This window comes from Protopterus annectens, chromosome 9.part0, assembly GCF_019279795.1.
Source record: "Protopterus annectens isolate FY-2018-M chromosome 9.part0, PAN1.0, whole genome shotgun sequence".
Lineage (NCBI taxonomy): Eukaryota > Metazoa > Chordata > Ceratodontiformes > Protopteridae > Protopterus > Protopterus annectens.
This window is the reverse complement of record NC_056743.1, coordinates 1,821,470,447-1,821,496,993: the sequence shown is the minus strand read 5'-3', so window position 1 is coordinate 1,821,496,993 and position 26,547 is coordinate 1,821,470,447.

Below are 26,547 nucleotides of genomic sequence, written 5' to 3'. Positions count from 1 at the left end.
TGCTAAATGCAAGAAAAAACACAGCATGGTAGCTTTCTGTAAAAAAGGCTGTTCCCACCACATATGGCATAAATGGTACTCCTTTTCAAACAGATATGGTCATAAAAGACCTGGCATTTTTATGGACAACTCTGTCTCATATAATCATCATGCTTACATCATACTCAGGAAATCCTTCTGTCTAAAACAGTAAATTCCTAAAAGAATATCTTCAAAATCCAAGGAAGTCATCTTACAAGTATATCTTCCCTTATCAGACCCATCGTTGAATACACTGCCCGCCTTGGTATGTACAAATCCAAGTATATCACTCAGTTGATAAGGCCCCGGCAATTTTTTACCCAAAAAAATCAAAGGCTTTAAATCAATCCTACAATTTCCCCAGCAAGACTAGCAAGACTCTCCTTAAACTGAGTGGATGTCTGGCCTCATTCAAGGAGATCTTTGTCTCACTTTTCAAGCCAATTAAAAATGCAGTCCTATTTGACCCCATATTCATAAAGCCAATGGCTCTACAAACATAAATTTATACTTACAAATAAATGAGACTCACTGGGTGATAGGTTCATAACTCAAAGTATTCCCAGCATATGAGATAATTTATCACTACAGGTTAAGTGAAGTGCAACTTTGCCTGTTTTTAAAGACTGGTTGTGAAGATTAGGTAGGTAGACATAGATTTACACCAGGGTTATCTTGTACAGTTCTTCTTGATTTGGAAAGAGGGCCCAACAACATATTCCACAAAGGATGGGAAGATTGTTACAGTGAGTTAATTTAAAGGTGTATATCGCTAGGCCTGTTATGGTCCTGAGATTACTTGCTTGTACTATTCCTGTGTTATAACCAAATAAAAAAGAAATAGGTCTGGTACCTAAAAACCAAGAAACCAAAGAAACAATCAACAAAAGGTACCAGTGGGAGGTGTAAGAATAATCCACAAAGAAAACGCTGAACAGTAACTGTCAATTTATTACATAAATGCCCCAGTGCAGAGGGGAGGATATAAAAGCTGTTTTAATTGATTGTCTTGTATATACATCTGATGAAGTCTAGTGGATGAAAACACATTGGATTTTTTTTGGGGTGTTTATGTAATAAATCGACAGTTGCTGTTCAATGTTTCCTCTGTGGATTATTCTTACACCTACCACTGGTACCTTTCGTTGATTATTCCTGTGTTATATGTTCTCAAGGAGTGCAGGAAAAAGTGGGAGATAGAAAAGAAAGACAAAGCTAATAAGGAATAATAATTTGCCTATGGCTAATAATGAGGCTAATAGAACACCAGCAATGGAAGAGAGCAAGGAATCAGAGGCAATTTATTGGCTTCTGGAAAGTGACTCAGCATAAGGCATAAAGAAGCTCTATCAGGTTGAGAGACAGTGAAAGAAAAATAAAGGAGATAGTTAATAGATGGCAGTCATAAGGGGTGACAGTAATATTCAGCTCAACAGTCCAGAGCACATCAAAAGCAGATTAAAGTTATCCTTCAAGAAGCTTCTAAATGACGAAAATCCACAAACGCTATACTGCCTCATGTACAGCCTTTGATAAAGGAGGAAGGAAATAATGACTTTGAAGAAGAACTACGAATACGAAGGAAAAAGAAGTCAATAAACGAAGGAGGCTACACTGAAGAGACGACACATGTAATGAATATGCTGGATGTGTTAGCCAAGATCTGATGAAGTTTCTGATTTGAAATGAAAGTACTTATCTGTGTGATTAATAAAGTGTTTTTTAACTACAGTAAATACTGGTGGTCTTGCTTTGCTGACGCCATTTGGATTTACTTGAAACTCAGTATTGACAATATAGTGGTCATGTCAATGAATGGGAGACGTTAAAAAAAACTGAAAATTGAGATAAAAAGGATGATAACAAATGAGGTTAACAGCTTTGTCTATCTGGGAAGCATGGCCGAGGAGAAAGAAAGTCTGAACAAGGAGGTCAAAGCTCGAATCAGGGGAGCTACAGCCTACAGCCAAATGACATACATTTTCAAGGATTCTGTGCGACAGAAGAATGATAAATAAGCTGAAAAGTAAGATATACAAAACAGTGGTGTGACCACTACTTCTAGTAATGTAGCAAGGGTGGGGCAAAGGGGGAAACTGCCTGGGGTGCGAAGTGTTAGTGGGTATAATCAAGAGTTCCTGCAGAAGCCATTGCTTTTCTATATACCAATATGCCTTTTTTGGCTACTGTTCAAATGAAGGCACCGATTAGCTTTCTATAGTAAGCTGAAATCCATTTTTTTCCTTTTAGCTCTTCACAGTAAGAGTTGAAGGTATGGACTGGTTGCTTCAGATGCCAATGTACCAACTGCCTTTCAATAGTACACTGAAACACTGAATTTTTTTTCATTGAATGCAGCTGTTGGCTTTCTATAGTGCACTGAAATCCCTTTTTTCTTTCTTTTTTTCATTTTTCTTCACTTAAAGGCAAAGGGGTGGCTTGGCATTTCTGGGACTGCCACTGGGCTACATCTCTGTGTGCTTCTGTATGTCACAGAAACCTGAGCAGGGAAGAGAAACCACCAGTGGAAGCATAACGTAATAGAGCTGAAGTACCTGATATGAGTAGGAGGATGCACACTGTTGGACAGATGGGGAAATGAGGACACTGGAGCAGAAGCCAAAGTAGACTCAAGTGCAGAGAATGTCAAGGAGAGCAGATTATGGTAGTTTGGTCACATGTGCACAAAAGCAGAAGACGATTTGGTCAAGACAATTCAGGAGAGATGAGAAAAACATATGCAGGAATGAAGAGATCGAGACAAAAGATGGATGAATGATGATACGTGAGAGAAGACCTGCTGCAGTCAGGCTTGACTGCCGAAGAAGGTGGAAGAGTGGGTCTGAATCAGAAAAGATGGCACTCATTGATGTGACATCCTGACTACATGTAGAAATGGGAAAAAGTGTGATGAAGATGATGATGATGACCCATACAGAAACACTGTTTTATTTTGGAGGTACATCATTTTGAGACTGGTAGGAATGAAAGGAATAACACAAAATTAATAATTTGCAAACAAACTATCCTAGAGAGGGTCACAGAGCTATTAGCAGATGAAAATGGTATAAAATGCCAGAGTTAATGCATGAAAAGATGGCAGTATACCAGCCTTCCACTGCAATACTGACACCTTTTGAAGGCAGGGGATGACAGGAAGACAATAAAGAGGATTAAGGACACATATCCACCACACAATATGCATACTGTAACCAGGGGGATGCACACATATGTGGGAGTTTGCACATATCTGGGCACTTCATTGTTGAAGTTCTACATGTGCAAGATTGCTGTCAAGACAACAGGGTTAGGCTAAAGGAAAAAGCTTGATGTGTCAGGAAGATAGTTCCATAGGATAATCTAACAGTGGTCTTGCAATGGTGATGTAAAAGACAAAAAACAACCAACCAACCAACCAACAAACAAACAAACAGTAAAACAAACACATAGATAAATAAGTGATTGATGCAGCTCAAGTCATCAAACTGAGTGACACATTCCATATCTACGTATAGTAATGATATGAGTCAAAAAAATTCCCGGTAATGTACTTAATATCGCTGAGGTTAAAAATAAACACTACAGCCACGGTGCCTGCTTGACTAGCATATATATTTGTGATTGACTGATAACGTTTTTTTTTTGTTTTATATGGATACTTTGTATATGGAGTTGTGATGGTCATATCACGTCTAACCCCCCCCCCTCAAAAAAAAAGCATTGGTTTTGGACACTTTCATTTTCAGTTCTGGTGAAGGCAGGTTAGTAGCAATGTCACAGAAGGTGCAAGCCTTGTCTTTGATAGTGGCACTGTCAGAAGCTGTTAAGTTCAATCACCTTAGTTTGGATTCCATTTCTGGCATTGCGGCATGAAAGGACAGTCTGCTGCTGCTGTGGTACAGAAGGGACATGAAACCAAGGTCTCATCTGGCAAGGCTTGAGGTAATCCAGCTGAATGCAAAATGAACTGACAGTTAAGAACGAACCCCCACAGAGAGTACATTGTCTTGCTGTTAATAACTTGCCACAACTCCTATATGGAAAAGCAAGACCAAAATATATGCTATGTGTCAACTTGACAGCCCTGACATAATGCAATGAAGCCAGGAACTTAATTTGCCTGTTTGGAGGGGATAAAATAAGCGTTAAATGCAGCTGTTACTGAAAATCATGAGCTGGGTATAATATGGTTTAATAAATGTAAACAGGACATAGCTTATAGCTCTGTAGTTTTCTACATAATTTATCACAGAAAGTGTGTCATATTTGGTTCAAATAGATGAACAAACTATTGTAGAGCTAGACTTAATGTTAAAAATTAATGTATATGCACTAGAGACAAATGTAAGAAATACGATTTTGCTTCACAGCTAGAAGTGAATACATTTTACTAAATGCACTATGAACAAAGAGTAGCATTTCATGCTGGGATTACTCTAACCCATCCAAATAACGTTAATCATGGATGCATGCATTACAGGTAAGTTACACAATTATTGTTTTGTTTGCTATTTTATTGTTTACTTACCAATTCAGTAATTGACTTCTGTATTACATTCTTGACCAAGAATGTCCACTTGAGAGTCATTCCATTTTTTATTGTACTGACCATCTATACTGAAAACTGAATGCAGCAATTCAACAGGACAGTATAAAACTGACAGATTACCCAAATGTATTAGGAAAATATGTCAACAACACAAACAGCAGATTTCCTGATCAAATATGTTCAAAAATAGTAAAACTGTCCAATCAACGTGGAAGTACTGCTTGGTTAAGTGAGCTCAGAGCAACACAGTAGACAAACAGGGCTTCTGGGAATCAAACCCTTAACATGAGGGTAAAGCTTGTTAATAGCTCAGATTTAATCTCCTTCACTAAACTGTAAGAGTCTAGTACAGAAAACAAAGGACTAACTAGACTACCTAATACAGACATAAAATAATAATCTATCCAAGAATAACATATATAGCATAGTGGTCTGAAGAGTTAATAAAACAACTAATACTGATATATATTTTTTTCAAAACAGGTTTATTGTTTTAACATATAAGAGAAATATCATAACAATTTTATACAAGTAATTAAAAATAGGTATTATTATAATATTCAACAAAACAACTAAAGTATTTACAAAGACATCCACTACAATCAGATCAATTAATTAAACTAAAATACCATGCTATTGAAATTAAAATTTTTTTAACAAATTTTGTAAATTATCCCATACAGTAAAATAAGATGTTTTTCTGTTTGTTCTAGTCCTAATTGTGTTTATTTCCATATGGCACACTATATTCATAACATTTTTAAATTCATTGAACGAAGGAGGTGTATCTGAAATCCAATTTCTAGTTATTATTTTCCTAGCCACTGCTAGAATAGACCATAACAAGGGAAGCTTAACCCTTTTAACACTTTGAGGTACAGGTGTGTTGAATAATATAAGAGATTTAGAACTAATGAAATTATCTGTAAAAAGAGCCTGCAAAAATTCATTAATTGACTTCCAGTATTCTTTCAATTTTATACAGTCATAAAACATATGAGCCCAGTCAGCATTAATTTCTACATTACATCTCTTACATAGATTATCTTTATTATTTATTTTATTCATCATCAAAGGTGTATAAAAAGATCTATGTAAAAATTTCCATGTATAAAGTCTCCAGACAATGGAAGACGTAGTTATATAAGCAGATTCCAATATATATTGTTTATCTTGTTGATTTGGTGGGTCCCCATTAATAGAAGTGAAATAATTCCAGTATGAATCTACACTGTAAAAGTTTCTTGTCTGATAACTTTATGTATGTATGAAAGTTTACCTTTATCAGAAACTTTATGTTGTAAATTTAATATCAAGTAATCAATCAGTGTTGGAATAGATTATTTAACAGTTATAGACATTAAATCTATTTTATTAATGAAATGTTGTCTAAAGGTCTGAACCTCTAACCAGCAAGTTTCTCTTAGATCAAATTCTTGTTTTAAGAAATCTAGATTTTAACTTTATTATCAGATATCAACTGATACCAGTACTTTAGATCATTATCTATAGCTAAATGAGTTCCTTCAGAAGTAGATGACAAAAGCATACCCTGAGTATACATTATAGGAAATACAATAAAATTCCATTCCCTATACTTAGGGTGCATGAATATAAAGTTACGATAACTAATAATAATATTTAATGGGTAACAAACCATATGTTTAGGTGTAATAGGTGAAGTACAAAATTCCTTTAGTAACCATAACATGGAGTTATTTACAATCATATTTTTATGTGTTAAGGAGATTTTCATGAAGTGTATACTAATTAGCTCCCAATAATCTTTCCATTTTGTGACATATGACTGATCTATTAATAAAGTAATAACTTTTACAATAGAAGAGATAGTATATAAATTAAAGTCTGGAAAAGAAATACCCCTTGAGACCAGCTATTAGTATGTTTCTTTAATGCAATCCTAGGTCTATTAGGTGCCCATAAGAAATTTAACATTAGTGTGTTCAGTTTCTTGATAATTATTTTTGTAGGTGGAAGTATTATTGATTGTATTAAGTATAAAATCTTGGGGAATATTATCATTTTAATAATTGCAAGTCTCTCCTCCATAGTAAAAACATATTATTCCAGGTATTAAAAAGATTTTGTATATTAAGAAAACAGGTATTATAATTATTATATATAATAGATTTAATATCTTTAGATAGTATTATACCTAAATAAGTTATCTGACCTGAATTGGGTACATATTTAGTAAAATCACTAATGAGAATATTTTTTCGTGTATATATAGGTAGTATTTTAGTTTTTCTTCATTGAATATTAAACCAGAAATACTTTTAAAATTCATCATGTTATCAAATAGAGACTGTATAGAAGAATTAGATCCTGCTGATGTAATTAGAACATCATCTGCAAAAGTTGAATTTTGGATGTTGTATTTTCATCTATTTCAAAACCCTCTATGTCAGTACTGTTTCTGATCAAATTAGCCCAAGGCTCCATTACTAAAGTGAATAATAGTGGAGAAAGTGGACATCCTTGTTTTGTACCTTTAAGAATGGGTATCTGAGTGAAACATATGTTCCTACCTTAATATAAGCCAACGTTCCTTTGTATAAATGTTCAATTAGATTTACAAATGCATCCGAGAAGTTTGTGCACTTCATTAAGGTAAACAGATAGTCCCAACTTACTAAATCAAATGCTGAACTTATATCAAGACTAATAAGTGTTAAATCTTTCTTTTTCCTATTTGCAAAATCTATTAATGTTAAAGTTCTTCTTATATTATCACAAGTATTTCTATTTACAATGAAGCCTGTCTGATCTATATCTATAATGCGGGAATGATTGTCTTCAATCTATCAGCAAAGATATTCATAAACATTTTATAATCAACATTAAGTAATGAGATGGGCGATATGAAGAACATCTAGTTGGATCTTTATTAGGTTTTAAAATTGGCGAAATAAATATATATTGCCAAGATGGGGGGGTTATTAACTCAGTTTGGGCCAAAATAAAAACCTTATGTATTAATGAATATGTATTTTTAGAAAGGATTTTATATATCTCTGGTATAATACCATCATTACCCGGTGCTTTGTTTGATTTAAGCTTATTTATTTGTGTAATAACTTCTGTATATGAAATACTCTTGTCCAATAGTTTAATCTGTTGTTTATTAAGCTTTTTATTCATATTTGTGGTTATAAACTCCTTTATTTTATCTTTAGGTTCCATGTTAATATTATTATGGTTAATTTTGTGAAAGTGATTTCAAAATTCATCTAGTATTTCTGGTATACTAGAACCATTCTTCTTTTTCCTTAGAGAAAAGATTTCTTTGATATGGTTTTGTTTATTCAACCTTTTTGTTTTATTTTTAAGTCTATGTAAGTATTTGGGGCTTATTGAATAAGACAAAACTTGTATTTCTCTAAAGTTATTTTAACTTTATGAGTTAAAATTTCTTTGTATTTCTCATTTAGTTTGTTTATTTCTTCAATAACTTTCTTGTCCATAATATTTTCTTTATTATTATGTTTATAAGAGTCTAATTTACTTTGAATATCTAACAATTCCTTATCCCAAGATTTCCTTTTATTATTATACCATCTGATACTTTGTCCATATAGATATGATTTTAAGGCATCCCAAACATAAACAATGGAGACTTCAGGAGTGTTATTTATGTCTAAAAATGTTTTACTTCTGAAAGTATATATTCTTTATAGTCTTTTAGTTGAGTTAAGTATGCTGGTATCCTTTTGATCTGAACATTATGAGTATTTTTATCATGAATTCAAAAACAATTGAATTATGATCAGATATAGGACATGAAATGATTTTGGAATTAATTAAATCTGTTACCATCTGGTTAGAAATAAAGACCCTATCTATTTTTGAATAAGTTTTGTATCTGTTAGAAAAAAGGTGTATGGTAATGATTTTGAATCTATCTGATTATTAATATCATTCAAATGATAAGAATTAGCAAAATCCTTTAAATGTTTTGCATTAGATGTAATTCTTCTCTTTCCTATAGTGGTAGTATCACTTTCATGTAGTATACAATTAAAGTCACCAGCTAAAATAATATCTCCTATAGAGAATGATATGATCTTATCAAGATGATGTTTCACTGTATTAATACCAATTCCAGGTATCCAAAATACATTAATTAAAGTGTAAGTCTTCCCATTAATTTGTATTGTAACCATACAAAACATTCCTTTGTCATCCTGATAAGACTTAATGGTTTTAGGAATGGGCATACTTTTATTCCATAAAATAGCCACTCCTCTTTTTTCTGAGTGTGCTCTGAACTAACCAATACTGTATATTTGTTTGTGGCTAGTTTATCAATATCTTTTTTTTCAAGAGATGGGTTTCTTGTAGGAAGACTAAGTTGGCCTTATGTAAATTAATGTATCTTATTAGGCTTGCCCTTTTACATGGATTATTCAATCCATTAATGTTTAAAGAAATTCCTTTTAAAGATGTCATTTGGCATTTTTAAAACTTAAGAATCTTATGATCAAAATAACAAATAACAAGATAAGTAATGTTACATCTCCTCCTTTAGGTGTACCTTTAAATATAGCTGTATTTATTGAATCTCTTATGGGATTTCGTATAGGATTCAATTTTGTTTGTAGTGACAATGAATGTACAAAATATATTGTGGATGTCAAAACTATATACAAATAACAATGAACAAGTGAAAATAATGTAAGGATTAAACCTTGCATCCAGCCTGGAGTTGTAAACTCCAACTTAGAGTAGTATTTACCACTCAAGTTAACCCCCTACCCTAAGCAGCAGTACGTCAGCTACCACCTTATCAATTTAATACTAGTTATATTTAACTGAAGTTAACAGTTTTCAATTCAATTATCTAGCAAGACAAGACTACACATTTGGTAAAACAGCATCATATAAACTAAAATAAACCATTTTTTTTTAAACTGTTCATACTACTATATACATCCATGTAATATAAAACACTTGTATGCAAATAGCATTCAAATAATCTTGATGTTAGAAATCAAGAGGAGAGAAAAATAAGTTCTAACATTCATTTAAATCAAAAACTTTGGCTAATATGATTCAGACATTACATATATTAGGATGCATCTATTTTCTGTCATGTAAATACAGTTAACAGCTTCCAAAAAAACCCTTGAATTGCTTGTATATGAGCATTTACTCAAACTCATTATTGCCAATAGAATAAAATATTGTATTCATAGAAATTGTTATAAATCATACTTCATAGTTAAGCAGATTCTCAGAAACATTTATATACATATCTACACACACACACACACACATATATATATATATATATATATATATATATATATATATATATATATATACACACATACACACACACACATATACATATATATATATATATATATATATATATATATATATACACATACACACACACACACACACACACACACACACACACACGCACATAAACACACACATACACACACACACACACACACACACACACACACACACACATACATACACACACACACACACACACACACACACACACACACACACACACACACACACACACATACATATATATATATATATCTGATCTCACTGAGTTTATCTTTACTGAGCACCATCTTACATTGCTGTCCCTTCAATAAATCTGTCTGCTTTATACAAAATAATGCACAGCAAACACATTTTAGTAACCAGATTTTACAAACATGCTATACTACTGCTTTAAAATATATCACATGACAATTTCTTCCAGTATAGAGTTATAAAATTATTTATGCTTGTCAATCAGATGAATTAAATGAGTTATAGTAATGTATATGTTTGGGACATAGGTTTTAACACATATTATTAATCTGCTATTCCTGTATCTGTGATGTGTCAGTGTGATATCTAGGTCAAAGGTGAGACCAGCTGCTTTCAGCTTCTCTGTGAGAATTCTGAGAGTTGAAGCTTTTGAAGTAGCTCATGGACACTGTGCATGAGACAGCCCACATCCCAGATTGTCTCTCTTAACATTTTGGGGAAACTTATTAAAACTAGTGGCAAACATTCATTTAGCAGTGTAAATGCATCTAAACATGACAAAACCTTCACAATGCATTCTACAGGTTATTACAGACTCTATGTAAGTGAAATCAAGCCCAAAATTATTAATAAGTAACAAAACTCAACATTTTTGTCCCAACTCAACTCCTATGCAAATCTTATTATTTACTGTGTCTATATGATCAAAAGCATTTCTATATATTAATAAAGAAAAGAAAAGAGAGTAGAAAGTAAAAGGGTGTAAGGCAGAAATAAAAAAATGTAAGAGAAAGCTATAAGAAGTATATACAATAGAATATTACTTACTGTTTATATTAATAGAGTTAAAAATAAAACATATTATTTACTATTATTTAGTTCTAATTATTATTGGTTAAAGCATGACAGATTATTTACAAACAAGCATAAGCAGCGTAATCAAGAAAGTATAATTAGGAATAGCATTTGAAGAGCATATAAACTTTTAAAGGAAAAAAATGTATCAAATTACTGACCTTATTTTTCCTCTTCAGAAAGAGAAACAAGTTAAATCACAGCTTGCCATTAAATCTCCAGATATTTTGACTAGTTATGAAACAAAACATTTTTTGCACACAGAGAATAACTTTGATTAAATCTTTTCAAAATATTTGTTGCTTCTGGAAATGCAGGAACTATATTTAAAAGATTAATAATAAAATAAAATGATGAGAGAAAAAAAAAACATAGTACAAATCATTTGTTTTTAAGTCTCTTCTTCTTCTCTGTAGTCTTCCACGTAGTTTCAGTTGCCAGTCTCTTTAACAAAGGACTAGCCCATTCCATTTCTTCTATTTTTCCAAAATCTTATTTTTTTTGATAAACAGTAAAGCAGAGTCTAAGTCATCGAAAATTTTAGGACCATCAGGAAGGAAGATTTTAAGCTTGGCAGGAAACAGAAGGTATGTTTTAAACTGTGCTTTTTAAGCTCCCTTATTAGTGGCAGAAAAACTTTTCTTTTAGCTAATACCATGGAAGAATAGTCATTGTCAAAACGCACAGTTGTTTCATTAATCTTAACAGGAGCTTTAGCCCAAGCAGATTTAAGAACCACCTCTTTAACAAAGATGATAGAAATCTAACTATAACTGATCTAGGATAGTTTTGTTAGAGTTAGTATTAGCTATAGATCTATGTGCTCTTTCGATACCAAAGAGAATGCTTCTGGTAAATCTAAAGTTTTAGGAGCCATGTTGTTAAAAAGAAGTAATATTGTTACCTTCAATATTTTCTGGCAGTCCAAAATCCTAATGTTATTAGCCTAGATCTATTTTCCAGGTCATCCAGCTTTGTTTGTAAATGTGTATTTTGTTTCAGCAGAAACTCAATGTTGATTTCCTCTTCTTGTATTCTATTTTCCATGTCATTCACAGCTTCTTCTATGCCTGTCATCTGGATCTTCTGTTGTTGCAGGTCCATATGTAACAAGTCTATTTGTTTTGTAGTTTTTCTATGAAAGTGTCTATTTTAGTATCCATTTATCCATCTTAGCAGTAAGTTGCTGGACTATAATTATCAGAGACTGAAGTTCTTTCTTGATGCTGGAGTCTTGAGAATTTGTCTTACTGGAACTCATTTCAGACTGATAAACTGACAGGAAAATTTCCAAAGTAATTTCTGACAGGAATATTATTAAGATTTCCTTTCTTTTTTAGATATAGTTCAAGAACTATATAAGACAAACATATTTAGAAAGAAAATTACTTCAAGAATTAATTTTTTAAGTAATTAATTCCTGTCAATGTAATGAAATTGGTGGAGCTGAAGAAATCTGCTGCTATCCTGTGTTCATCCTTGGCCCCCAATACTGATATATTTGAGTGTATTAAGATATCTATTATTTACAATAGTGGGTTATGTAGGTGTTAATTCTTTAAGACGGATAACTAACTAGGCATCCATTAACTTATAAAGATGTACCTAAACATGTAGCTGTTTACACTAACTCAAGTTTACATTATACTGAATGTGCAGGTCAGTTTTCTTGAAAAACATGCTCCTTTATTGCAGATATAAATGTATAGGTTCATAGGTAGGTTCATAGGTAGGTACTAGGCTATCGGCCGAAGGGCCTACGTAAGCCTAGCCAACAAGGTACCCTGACGTACGCTACCCAAGAAAGTTATTTTCCTGTGCCACTGTCGAGCAGAGACACAGAAGTGATCCCAGGGGTGTATTTCTTATTTCCCATCAAGATTTTTCTTGAAGAGTGCTAATGAAGAACTTTGCTTGACATAGATGGGTAGCCTGTTCCAGAGTATGGGATTTCTCTGGGACAGGAATCTATCCCTCCAGCATGTCCTGTTTATTGTGGTGACAAGGTTTAGGTCCCTAGAGCATGTAGCTCGGAGGCATTGGGATTTCTTTAGGTGTAGCATGTCCAACAGCTCTGGGTTTGACATAGCTTTATTTGTTAGGCAGAGATCACTTCGGAGTATGCAATATGCTATGGAGTAAAGCTGGATTTTTTTGAGATGGTCAGTGTAGGGCACTTGTTTGAGGCCAGTAATCATCTTTGTGAGGTACTTCTGTGGTCTTTCCAGCTGCTGCAGATGTCTTGTGAGGTACATTCCAAAAGGGGCGTTGTACTCTATAATGGGTATGATGAGTGTCGAGTAGAGGGGAACAATGACCTCTTTTTTCCTGGATGAGAACCCTTTTATGATGAGGTGTGCCATGTAGAAGGACTTCCTGACTACTGTGGTGATGAGACTATCCAAGGAGAGACTACTGTCCACCTGGGTCCCAAGGTCTCTTATCACACATTCGGTGTTAAGTAGATTGCTGCCTATGTGGTAGTTCATGGGTGCAGAGTTTTTACCAAAGGGGATGACACTGCACTTTTTGGCATTGAGCTTTAGGCCATGGCTCTGACACCAGACAACTGTCTCAGCGAGGCCCTTCTGTAGGATGCCCACATCATTTGGAGACTTGACTATGGCTCCTAGTTTGCAGTCATCTGCAAACTTAGTTAGCCAGAGGCCGTCTGTGTTTGCCTGTACTTCAGAGAAGTAGATACCAAACAGGAGAGGTCCCAGGACTGAACCCTGTTGTACTCCACTTGTCACTGGTCTGAGGTCAGATTTGGAGTTTGCAACTTTTACAGTGTGGGTTCTGTCAGTGAGCCACTTGACAACCCATCATGTGATGCAGGGATTTATACCTAGTTTAGTGAGTTTAGCTATAATTCCAGAATGGGGGATGGTGTCAAAAGCCTTGGTGAGGTCAAGATAGGCTGTGTGAACCACCTTACCCTCATTTATGGCTTTGGTGACTGCCTCAAAGCAGTCGATCAGATTCAGGAGGCATGATCTGCCTTTAACAAACCCGAACTGAGTGGCATCCAGAGTTTGGAGGTTACTAATGTCTTTGTTTATGAGTTACATGATGATACATTCCGTTGCCTGACAGAGCAGGCTCACCAGGCTAATAGGGTGATAACTCCCGGGATCAGTGGTGGCTCCCCCTTTGTGGAGTGGGATAACAGTTGCTGTGCACCATTCAGTGGGCACAAAGCCTGATGGGAGGCTATTATTGAACATGGTGCTTAGGTGTAGAGCCAATTCGTTCTGAAGTTCGTGTAAAACACAGCCTGGGATGTTGTCTGGTCCCATGGATGCTGTGTTTTAGCTATAGAGAGTGCAGCTTTTACCTGTGTAGTTGTGATTACAGGGAGTCTGCATTCTTCCTGTATAGATATGGGCCCTTTAGGGAGTGGGGGGTTAAGTTAGCACTGAACCTATCTGCCAGGATGTTGGCAATATCAGTTGGTTCTCTAATTGTTGTGCCATTGTGCTGTAACTCAGAGCAAATCTGGGTGTTGCCATTGAGATTTTTGACATAGCTATAGAATGCTTTGTGGTTGTCCTTAGAATTAGTGGCGATTTTGTTTTCATAGCTAGCTTTGGAGGATCTTATAAGGGATCTCAGCTTCTTACTGAGGCTAACCAGGGTGCTCTTCCACTCATGGGATTTTACACTCTTTTTGCAACAGTTTCTTCCTTCTGTTGACAGTTTGTTTATGGCAGGGGACCACCAGATTGGCTTCCTTATTTTGGAGGATAGCGTCTTGGTCCTGTTTGAGATAGCATGATCCATGCACTCGTGTAAGTGCTGATAGACTGCATTTGTGTAGGATTCAGCAGTTGTAACTATATTGTCCATTTGCATGGGTGTCATGAAGTTCGCCACTTCTGTCTTATGAAGCATGAAGTTGGCTTTGAAGAAATTTTTTACCTCGGTTTCCTTAATGGGGAGTGGGGGCTAGCTGTCTATATCAAGGGTGATTAGTTTATGGTCAGATCAGACCAACGAGGAGCTGACTTCAGGTGTGGAACACTGGTCACTCATGTTGGTAATGGCTAAGTCTAGGATATTGTTGCCCCTGGAGGGGATGTGGATAAGTTGATCCAGAGCATTGGAGTTTACGAATTCCAGAAAGTGTTGAGCTAAGGAGTTGGTACACGAGTAGTTTTCCCAGTTAATGGTGGGGTAGTTGAAGTCATCCATTATTAGGATGTTTGGTTGAACCCTAATATTTTCCAGTACATCAAGAAAAGAGGAGTGGGAATCCTGGGGCATGGTGGGGGATCTGTAGCAAGCTACAATTTGGATTGCAGTTTTGCCCAGAGTTAGTCGCACTTGGATAACCTCGGATGCATCATGCTGAGCAACTAGCCTGGAGGTGTGGATATCCTTAATGAATATGGACACATCTCCGCCTTTGGTGTTTCAGTCCAGGTTACATGGCCGAAAAGTGTGGTATGAGTTATAGCCTGGTAGTACAGGGGTGCTCTCTGGAGCCTTGAACCAGGTCTCAGTCACTGCACGGATATCAATGTTCTCCATTTTAAGGAGTGCCTCGAGTGAGTGCATTTTGAGATTTAGACTTCTAGCATTGAGTAGTATTACCCTCAGTTTTTGCTTCCTTGTTCCTGTTACGGTGGTGAATTTGTCATTTGAACCTTGTCTAAAAACTGCACTATAGGGGCAGCAAGAGCCTTAGCCAGTATCCAGAATCCCAGGGGCGGCAGGTGCAGGCTATCTCTGGCAAAGCATCGTGGTATAGTTATCTGATATTCACCTTAGAATGAAATTTGTTCTACAGGCTATTATAGCTTAGCACACAAGTCACCAAATCTGTCTGCAAACCTATGAATATAGTAGGAAACTAGTTGATAACCTCAGGCTGAGTTTACACTGCTGCTTGTGCCAGATTAGGCACTGAAAAGGTCAGCATCATTAACATCATACAGGTGGTAATCACAACATTTCAGTCTCAATGAGGGAAGCTGCTGTCTGACCTGTAGCCACATTACCCAAAACTTGCTTTATAATAATGGATTTTGCCATGATAGTTGATACGAGACCTAGATATCCTGCTATACCTTTATTTATTTGTGCAATGAATGTGTTTTCAAGTTTGTGTAAAGATAAACAGAGTTTAAGAGTGATGGAAGTAGATCAATCAATGCGGCATTCTGGATGAGTTAATGCATCAGGAATGAGTTGACCTTGTAACAACGGTCAGGCTTTTGATTAGTTTTAGAAAGGACAAGGATTACCTTTTCATCAAATGTTAGCTAAATTAGCTATAGCTATTCTTTCACCTCTTTCTAAAATCCTTGAAAAGTGCATTCATCATCAACTCTTGCCATACCTAACACACAATCATCTTCTTACCCCAAAAAAACATGGTTTCAGGCCTGGTCACAGCACTACCACTGCTCTTCTGTCCTTCCTTGACACCATCAATCATGTTTGTGACTCTGGGAAAATCATATCCACTCTTTACTTAGATCTCTCCAAAGCCTTTGACACTGTCTCACAACCTCTACTCTTATCTCAACTTTCTTCCCTCAATTTCTCTCCTACCTCCATAGCCTGGTTTAGAAGCTCTCTCCAATAGACAACAAGCTGTTAAATGGAAAAATTCCACTTCATCCTTTCTCAACAATCCCTCCAGTGTCCTACAAGGCTCTAGTCTCGTTCCCTAACGATGATTCCACAATCACCTGTACAGCAAACGCTCCCTCTGAACTCCTTCAAAAAACCTGGACAGCCTTCTCCAGTAACAAAACTTGGATGCTAAACAACCATCTTGTTCTCAATGCCAACTAAACAAAAATCATGACATTCTCTCCTTCGAGAAATTTCACCATAGACAAAAGCTCCTTTAAAATAAAAAGCCACAATAACACTCTAATCGATATTGTACCTCACACCAAACTGCTCGTAGTCAGCATTGATTAACATTTAAAATTCGATATCCACGTCAAAAATAATATCAAAAAAAATATCAAAAACTAGGTCTGCTGTACAGACAAAAACACTATCTGACCCCTTCTACCAGATGTACTCTAGCCTCCTCCTACCTGATCTCCACCTTATGTATGATACCCCTCTAATTATTTATCTCCAGTTTAGACTAAAAAACAAACTGGAAGCCGGTTATAAGAAAGTCTGTAAATTTGCTACAAGGTCCAAATACTCCAGTCATCACTGCAATTCCCTCCACTCCCTAAAATGTCTTGAACTTCCTAATTATCTGAAATTCATCCTGTTATAAAAGGTCTCCCAAAGATTCATAAGGGAGTTATACCAGTACCCCTGAGGCCAATTATTTCTAGCGAAGGGTGGGTTACATCTCATACATCGAGTTTCCTGGAGTATTTGCTTAGACCAATAATAACTAAATATCCCTCCATCTTGAAAGATACTTATGATTTGCTGGATACCCTCATCACTTTGACTCTTGATAAAGCTACTAACTATTTGCTTATTACTCTAGATGTAAATAGTTTGTTTACATCTATACCGAATGATATAGGCATACAGTTTTTGAATGAGCTTTTGGCTAATGAACCTAGCTTTAGTAATGATAGGAAGATCCTGATACGTCAGTTACTAGAGATTGTGTTATATAATAACATTTTCTTGTTTAGAGGTCAGCATTATCTACAGCAGTGGGGGGTAGCCATGGGCACCCCCTGCGCTAATACATATGCTAATCTAGTGGTCCTACAATGGGAGAAAATGTATTTGTTCAAACACGAAATGTATAGGTATGTTCGATTGTATAAACGTTTCGTGGATGATATCCTCATAGTTTGGGAACGGACTAGAGAGGATTTTGATAAGTTTTTGATGTATTTGGAAACAACGACTACCTTCCTTAGGTTTACCAGTGAGGTTTCATCCAACTAAATACATTTCCTGGATGTGACATTGAGACTATCTGGTGATGGTTCTATTCTATCGACTCTATATAGGAAGTCAGTCTGGAAGAACAGTCTGCTTCCTTTTGATAGTATGCACCCGAGGACTGTATTTCCTGGTATAGTCAAAAGCCAGTTCCTGAGGATACAGAGATTATGTAGAGAGGGACAGTCTCTTTTGGATGAAGGGGATACAATGGAAACTCTGTTTTTGGATAGGGGATATAACCGTGTCATGGTTAGAGATATCAGGCGTGATACCCTTGGTATTTTGGGTACACGGAGCCACATGGAGTGTCCTTTGACTAACAAGTCGGTTAGATCTAGACACTGCTTTGTTGAAGCCAGGTCATCTAGAGTAGCAGACACAGTCAAATATGTCACAAAGTACACCAGTGACATTAATGCCATAAAAGAAGTTATATCTAGTAATTGGAATGTGCTCATGATAGATAGTAGCACTGAAAAGTTAGTAGGTATTAGACCTAGTTTTCTCTTTAAGAACTGCGAGAACCTAAAATTGATTTTATGTAATGATCATTATGTTGCCCCACCATCTGTAAGCATTACTCCAGTGCTTCGAGGTACGTTCCCTTGTAATCATTGCAGTCGATGTTCCTATATAGTAAATACACAACAGTACTGGAACCCTCTGACCCATTTTGAATTTCTTCCAAAGTTTCATGCGACCTGTGATACAAAGAATATAATCTATCTTGCAACCTGCAACTGTTGTCAGGCATTTTACGTGGGGTTGACCACTAGGAGGTTGCAGGATAGGATTTATAATCATCTTTATGACATCCGAAAGTGTAAAGAAACTAACGCCTTAGCTAGACACATAATGGAATTTCCCTCTCACAGCTTCTGCTTTAGAGTATTACAAGTATTAAGACAGAGGCTATGGGGTGGAGATTTAGCTAATGAACTTGCTATAGCAGAGCTGAAATGGATTCTTAAGCTTGGCTCACACCTATCCCCAGGGCTAAATAATTATGTGTCGATAAGACCAGTACTTGAATTGAAAAATATTTAGAATAGAATATGAAGTTTTTTCTTAGTTTTAGAATTTTCTATCCATTCATAATGATAGATGAGTTTTGCTTGTATTTATATTTACATTGGTCAGGTATATGTATTTTTATACATGTATTTCTTATAGTATGATGACCAGATAGTTCATGTAATATATATTTTTTATTTACTATTTTAATCACATCATTTGTGTTATTGTTATTTTTATTTTTACTTTTTTAACAGTTCAGTTTTATGTTTTACATGCATATACTGATGTATGTATTCTTGAATTTATTTATTATGCACTCATGGATATATTCACACACCTTTATTATTGAATGATGATTTTATTCGTGTGTATGCCCTTTAAAAGAGGATAGCAGCGATGGGGTGGACTGATTGTATATTTAATCACAAGCTTCTTGATTTGTTAATTAATTAAATGATTAGCTAATTTTCCCGCCTTATTGGGTTTTGAGTGTCTATAACAAGGATGCAATTTTTAATGTTTAATTGTCTGAAGAAGCGTGGGACTTCCTACGCGAAAGCGCTTACCTTGTTGGATGAAATAAACTAACTGTTTTATCGCACTTTGCTGCCTGCAGTTCTTTTGGCTCCGTCTGTGGTTTGGCACTCCTTTTACTGCTTGCATTTTTATCTGAAATTCATACAACTCACCACTGCTCACAAACTCATATTCCAAACCTCTGTTTGCTTATCTCTTTCATCTATCTTATACGCTTACCTCTGCAGTTGTACTCTTAGGTCTGAAAACCAAAACTTCCTTAAAATCTATAAACCCCTTCGCCCAACTGGCCAATTACTTCTATCACACTCCTTAGCTAAACTATGGAATTTTCTCCCCCATCCCTCTGCTGTACTCACAACCAATCTGATTTCAAATTTCTCCTCCATTCTTACCTTACCTCAAACTGGGACTGTTCCTGCCCCATTTCCACCTAAATTACACTGTCATCCTTTTCAAATCTCCCTTCAATCTCATCTACTATCACCTCTGATCACTAACATTATTGTTAGAGCAAACACTAAACTTGCATAAACACTTTATGACATGTACTTTTAATTATATTATCTATAGTAGTTTTGACTTTATCTGTATTTCAGCATTTGTGTTTTTTTAAACGTATACTCCCTGATTTTGTATTTATATTTTAAAATGTATATTTATGCTTTTGTATACTGTATATTCCATACTTTACTTATGTTATATTCTGTTAACTGCTTTTGGAGCTTTTCTCCCCAGGCCTCCACTGAAAATGGGCTCTGCTTTGCCCAGTGGACTTCCCCAGTCATCAAACTGTAAATAATTAAATAAATAAATTAGGTGTTATACCCAATAGTTTGATGGTGGTGATGTCTTGTCATTGGAAATGCAAAGACAATCTGTTGCTATGAGATTTTGTCTAATGTGTGTTGTGGGTTAGCAAAGACCATAGCTTTTATTTTACTGATATTAGGAGCAGTATGCTAAGAGTGTTTTGGAGGTGAAAAGAGTGTCGGATAGAGTGATGTTTATGAAGCAGGAAATTGATGGTGTAATGATGAATGTTGTTAGTGCATATGCTCCACAAGTTGGGTGTGCGATGGATGAGAAAGAAAAATTTTGGAGTGAGTTGGATGAAGTGGTGATGACTGTACCCAAGGGTGAGAGACTGGTGATTGGAGAAGATTTCAATGAGCATGTTGGTAAAGGGAACAGTGGGGATGAGGAAGTGATGGGTAGGTGTGGTGTTAAGCAAAGGAATGCAGAAGGTCAGATGGTAGTGGATTTTGCGAAAAGGATGGACATGGCTGTGTTGAATACGTATTTTAACTAGAGGGAGGAGCATAGGGTGACGTACAAGAGTGGAGGAAGATGCACACAGGTGGATTATATCTTATGTAGAAGGGCCAGTCTGAAGGAGATTGGAGACTGTAAAGTGGTGGCAGGGGAAAGTGTAGTTAGGCAGCATAGGATGGTTGTTTGTAGGATGACATTGGTGATCAAGAAGAGGAGGATGAGTGTGAGGACAGCACCAAGGATCAAATGGTGGAAACTGAAAAATGGTAATTGTGAGGTGATGTTCAGGGAAGAGTTAAGACAGGCACTGGGTGGCAGTGAAGAGTTACTGAATAGCTGGGTAACTACAGCAGTGCTAGTAAGAGAGATGGCTAGAAAGGTGCTTGGTGTGACATCTGGAAAGAGGAAGGAGGACAAGGGGGCCTGGTGGTGGAATGAAGAAGTACAGGAGAGTATACAGAGAAAGAGGTTGTCGAAGAAGAAGTGGGATTGTCAGAGAGATGAAGAAAGTAGACAAGAGTATAAGGAGATGAGGTGCATGGCAAAGAGAGAGGTGGCGAAGGCTAAGGATAAGGCGTATGATGAGTTGTATAAAAGGTTGGACACTAAGGAGGGAGAAAAGGACCTATACCAATTGGCTAGACAGAGGGACCGAGCTAGTAAAGATGTGCAGCAGGTAAGGGTGATAAAGGATAACGAGGGGAATGTACTCACAAGCGAGGAAAGTGTGTTAAGCAGATGGAAAGAGTACTTTGAGGGGCTGATGAATGAAGAGAATGAGAGGGAGAGAAGGTTGGATGATGTGCGGATAGTGAATCATGAAGTGCAGTGGATTAGCAAGGAGGAAGTTAGGATAGCTATGAAGAGGATGAAGAACGGAAATGCTGTTGGTCCAGATGACATACCTGTGGAAGCATGGAGGTGTTTAGGTGAAATGCCTGTGGAGTTTTTAACTAGATTGTTTAATGAAATCTTGGAAAGTGAGAGGTTGCCTAAGGAATGGAGAAAAAGTGTTTTGCTACCGATTTTTAAGAATAAGAGTGATGTGCAGAACTGTAATTACTACAGTGGGATTAAACTGATCAGTCACAGCATGAAGTTATGGGAAAGAGTAGTGGAAGCTAGGTTAAGAAGGGAGGTGATGATTAGTGATCAGCAGTATGGTTTCATGCCAGGAAAGAGCACTACAGATGCGATGTTTGCTTTGAGAGTGTTGATGGAGAAGTACAGAGAATGTCAGAAGGAGTTGCATTGTGTCTTTGTGGATTTAGAGAAAGCATATGACAGAGTGCCTAGAGAGGAGTTGTGGTATTGTATGAGGAAGTCGGGAGTGTCAGAGAAGTATGTAAGAGTGGTACAGGATATGTATGAGGGTAGTGTGACAGTGGTGAGGTCTGCGGTGGGAGTGACGGATGCGTTTAAGGTGGAGGTGGGATTACATCAAGGTTCAGCTCTGAGCCCTTTCTTATTTGTAATGGTGATGGACAGGTTGACAGACGAGATCAGACAGGAGTCCCCGTGGACTATGATGTTTGCAGATGACATTGTGATTTGTAGTGAGAGTAGGGAACAGGTGAAGGACACTCTGGAGGGGTGGAGATATGCTCTAGAGAGAAGAGGAATGAAGATCAGCAGGACTAAGACAGACTAAATGTGCGTGAATGAGAGGGAGGATAGAGGAATGGTGAGGATGCAGGGAGTAGAGGTGGCGAAGGTGGATGAGTTTAAATACTTGGGATCAACAGTTCAGAGTAATGGTGAGTGTGGAAGAGAGGTGAAGAAGAGAGTACAGGCAGGATGGAGTGGGTGGAGAAGAGTGTCAGGAGTGATTTGTGACAGACGAGTACCAGTAAGAGTGAAAGGGAAGGTCTACAAGAGGGTAGTGAGACCAGCTATGTTATATGGGTTGGAGACTGTGGCATTGATAAAAAGGCAGGAGTCAGAGCTTGACGTGGCATAGTTGAAGATGTTAAGATTTGCACTGGGTGTGACGAGGATGGACAGGGTTAGGAATAAGTATATTAGAGGGTCAGCCCAGGTTGGTAGGTTTGGAGACAAAGCCAGAGAGGCAGGATTACGTTAGTTTGGACATGTGCTGAGGAGGGATGCAGAGTATATTGGGAAAAAGATGCTAAGGATGAAGCTGCCAGGTAATCCTTGAAAAGAGGAAGGCCTAAGATAAGGTTTATGGATGTGATAAGAGTGGACATGCAGGTGGTTGGCGTGACAGAGCAAGATGCAGAGAACAGGAAGAAATGGAAACAGTTGATCTGCTGTGGCGACCCCTGATGGGAGCAGCCGAAAGAAGAAGAAGAAGGATGCAAAAAAGTTAACACAAAACTTGAATGCTATCCAAGCTGTTCTGCAACTTAGTGCTACCTAGTGTTGAACAGTTTCCACATGGAGAAGTGTAACACTGTGCAACAGTCATATTATTTATTAAGATTGTGTAGATAAATAATATCAACACAAAAGCCAGTGGAACTCAAGAGTGCAACTGCACATGGGTGAAAGGACAGTGCTGCCTGATTTCTGAGCAGCTGCAAACCTGTAGTCACCGACAGTCAAACCACAACAAAAGAGCATTTCTGAAAGCATGTCATGATTACCCATGTGAAATGACCTTCAGATGTCTACAAACAGTGAGACCAAGATTTAACTAACAACTACAACTACAAATGAAGATTGTTTGAAGAAACATTGAGGGTCTGATCTAATATAGTCACACTCACTCTAATAAAAATTTTACTTGTATTCTGTTTTCATACCTATAAAAATATTTTTCTATACTTTTGGAAATATATAACTTTATATACAAATTCATTATACTTTGTGGCTTTCATTTCACTGTGAAAGAATTCATTCTCTGAGTGTTTTCTTCTTAGCCCAGCACTTGTTCCATTATGATTTCTTTTAACAGAACTGTCTCACATATGTCATCTCTCAGTTCCTAGAAATATTATGTGAATGCACAAAGATGTGAAATGCAGTGGGAGCATTAATGCTGCTTGCTTTCCTTTTTGTGCTCAACATGAGTTTTTTTAGTTTAGTTACCATTCATCAAATGGGCACAGAAAGCACAAAATGAGTTATTTTAAATACTGCTACAGAGTGAGTGGTGATGTACCTATAATGTACCTTGTCACTGACATTCAGTGTGGATGGCATCTTCTCTGCTGCCTAGATATACCGAATAATACTTAGCTTTGTAGCCTAAGCTAATGATTATTTTAGAGATTAATAGGTATTTATATATTAGATATAGCTAGAACTAGATATCTTGCATGATTTAAACTTTTATGTGTCTTCTCAGGAGTGATACAAAATGTTCCAGGTCTCTTTAAATGGCTTAGAGTAGCTGATACAGATGAAGATTCCAAGAAAATGAGGTAGTACAGTGTAGACTGCCCACTAAGAAGGAAATCAGCCTGCTGATACCCCCCACCCCATACAAACACAACTAGGAATGAAAGATGGTAAGAAATAGAACAGAAGTGCTAGTCTGAGTGGCTGCTGTCATCACCAAATGATACACCTGGCATGTTGTGGTTACATTAAAATGATTGCTCACTGCGATAAACCTACATACTGCACTGATAAACATACCTGTCAACCTCTTAGCATAAGAAATCTGGACAAAGGCAAAATAATGGCCCAAAAATATGGACAGATTTCAAATGTTGCTTTTACAAACTTAGAATGCTACTAGAATAAGAAGTTATGTATTGGTTTGTCTTCTCTGAAGGATACGAAGGCTGAAACTCAAATTTCTGTCATGATTGAGTGATGTCAATCCTCAGTGATTTGCAAAAAAACAAATTTAATGAGGAACATAAAATTATGAGTCAAAAATCTGGACATTCTGCTAAACTCTGGACAGTTGAGAGGTATACTGGTCAATCATAATGCATTTGTAAATGCCAAGATACAGTGTGAGAGAGCATGAGGATTTGCAAAGCTCTCTGACCTTATGGGCAGTGAGATAAAATGGTACAGAGGTGAAAAAGAAAGGAAGACTAGGACTAGCATTAGCAACAGGAACTTTAAAATATGTGTGTGTGTGTGTGTGTGTGTGTGTGTGTGTGTGTGTGTGTGTGTGTGTGTGTGTGTGTGTGCATGTGTGTGTGTAGAGAGGGAGAGGGGGTTCTATTTTACATGACTGAAAGACCATATTATCAAACCACAGAATGTCAATTCAACAATATTGAAAGCTCTAAAGATCTAAAGCTGAAAATGTAGAAGCCCAAAACACTGGATGCAATAGCTGGCCAGAAGACAGACAGACATCTCTGTGACTTGTGTCTTAAAAAAAGAAAATTAAACATGCACCTCAAATAGTGCTAACACAGTCTGAGCACCCTAAAACAACAAAATAACAGAAAGTGAAGAGAAATCAAACATATTGGGAACTGCACAGAACCAAATAACACATGGAGGTAGCGGTGCCTTAATACCAAACCAGTAAACCAAACAAAAAAGAGCTAAAAGGCACCAAAGAGGTCAGAAATGGGATAAACTTCCACACCACTTGGACATGAATCAGGCAGCTCACTTTATTTATTATTTATGTAGTCTATGTACAACCCGACCTTGTAAATATATTATGTAGTTGAACTCTATGTTGCTGTACTGCTTATTCATATGTAAATGTGTTCTAATGTCATGATTCTTAAACTAATATATTAACTACAAATGTAGACTGTGTACAAATTTAGACTGTATACAATATGACTTTACAAAACTGCTATCCAGAATGACTAAGACTAATGCCATCCTAAATAGAACCAAGGTGCTCTTCTCCAAAAAAAGGAAGCCAATCTGGTGGTCCCCTGCTATAAACAAACTATACAACAGAAGGAAGAAACTGTTGCAGAAAAGAGAAAAAACCCAGGATGCAAAAAACTCCCTCACCAGCCTCAGTAAGAAGCTGAGATCCCTCATAAAATCCTTAAAAGCTAGTTACAAAAATAACATTGCCAAAGATTCCAAAGACAACCGCAAGGCATTCTATAGTTATGTCAAGAATCTAAATGGCAATGTTCAGATCTGCTCTGAGCTACAACAGAATGGCATTAAATATACTGATTCCAAGGATGTTGCCAATATCCTGGCAGAATGATTTAGTGCCAATTTCAGCCCCCTCTCACCCACTAAAGGGCCCATCTCAATACCAAAAGATTGCCAAATTCTGATAATCACGGCCACACAGGTAGAAACCACACTCTCCAAAGCTAAGAATACAGCATCCATGGGACCAGATGACATCCCAGGCTGTGTACTACATGAACTACAAAATGAACTGGCACCTCACCTAAGTGTCACGTTTAATCATAGCCTCACCTCAGGTTTTGTGCCCATTGAGTGGCGCACAGCTACAGTTATCCCGCTTCACAAGGGAGGATCTGCCTTGGATCCCAGGAACTACCGTCCCATCAGTCTGACAAGTCTGATCTGCAAGGGCATGGAAAGCATTATCATGGAGCTTATAAAGAAAGACATTGGCAGCCTTCAAACACTGGACCCCACCCAATTTGGGTTTGTGAAGGGCTGATCTTGTCTCCTGAATCTGATTGACTTCTTCAAATCAGTCTCCAAAGCTGCGGACAAGGGTAAGGCAGTCCACACAGCCTATCTGGACCTCGCCAAGGCCTTCAACACCATCCCCCACTCTGGAATCCCTACATCACTCGATGGGTTGCCAACTGGCTTACTGACAGAACCCAGACTGTAAAAGTCGCCAACACCAAACCCAGCTCCAGACAAGTGACAAGTGAAGTACCTCAGGGTTCAGTCCTGGGACCACTCTTGTTTGGCATCTACGTCTCTGAAATACAGGCCAAAACTAAGGGATATGGCTAACAAAGTTTGCAGAT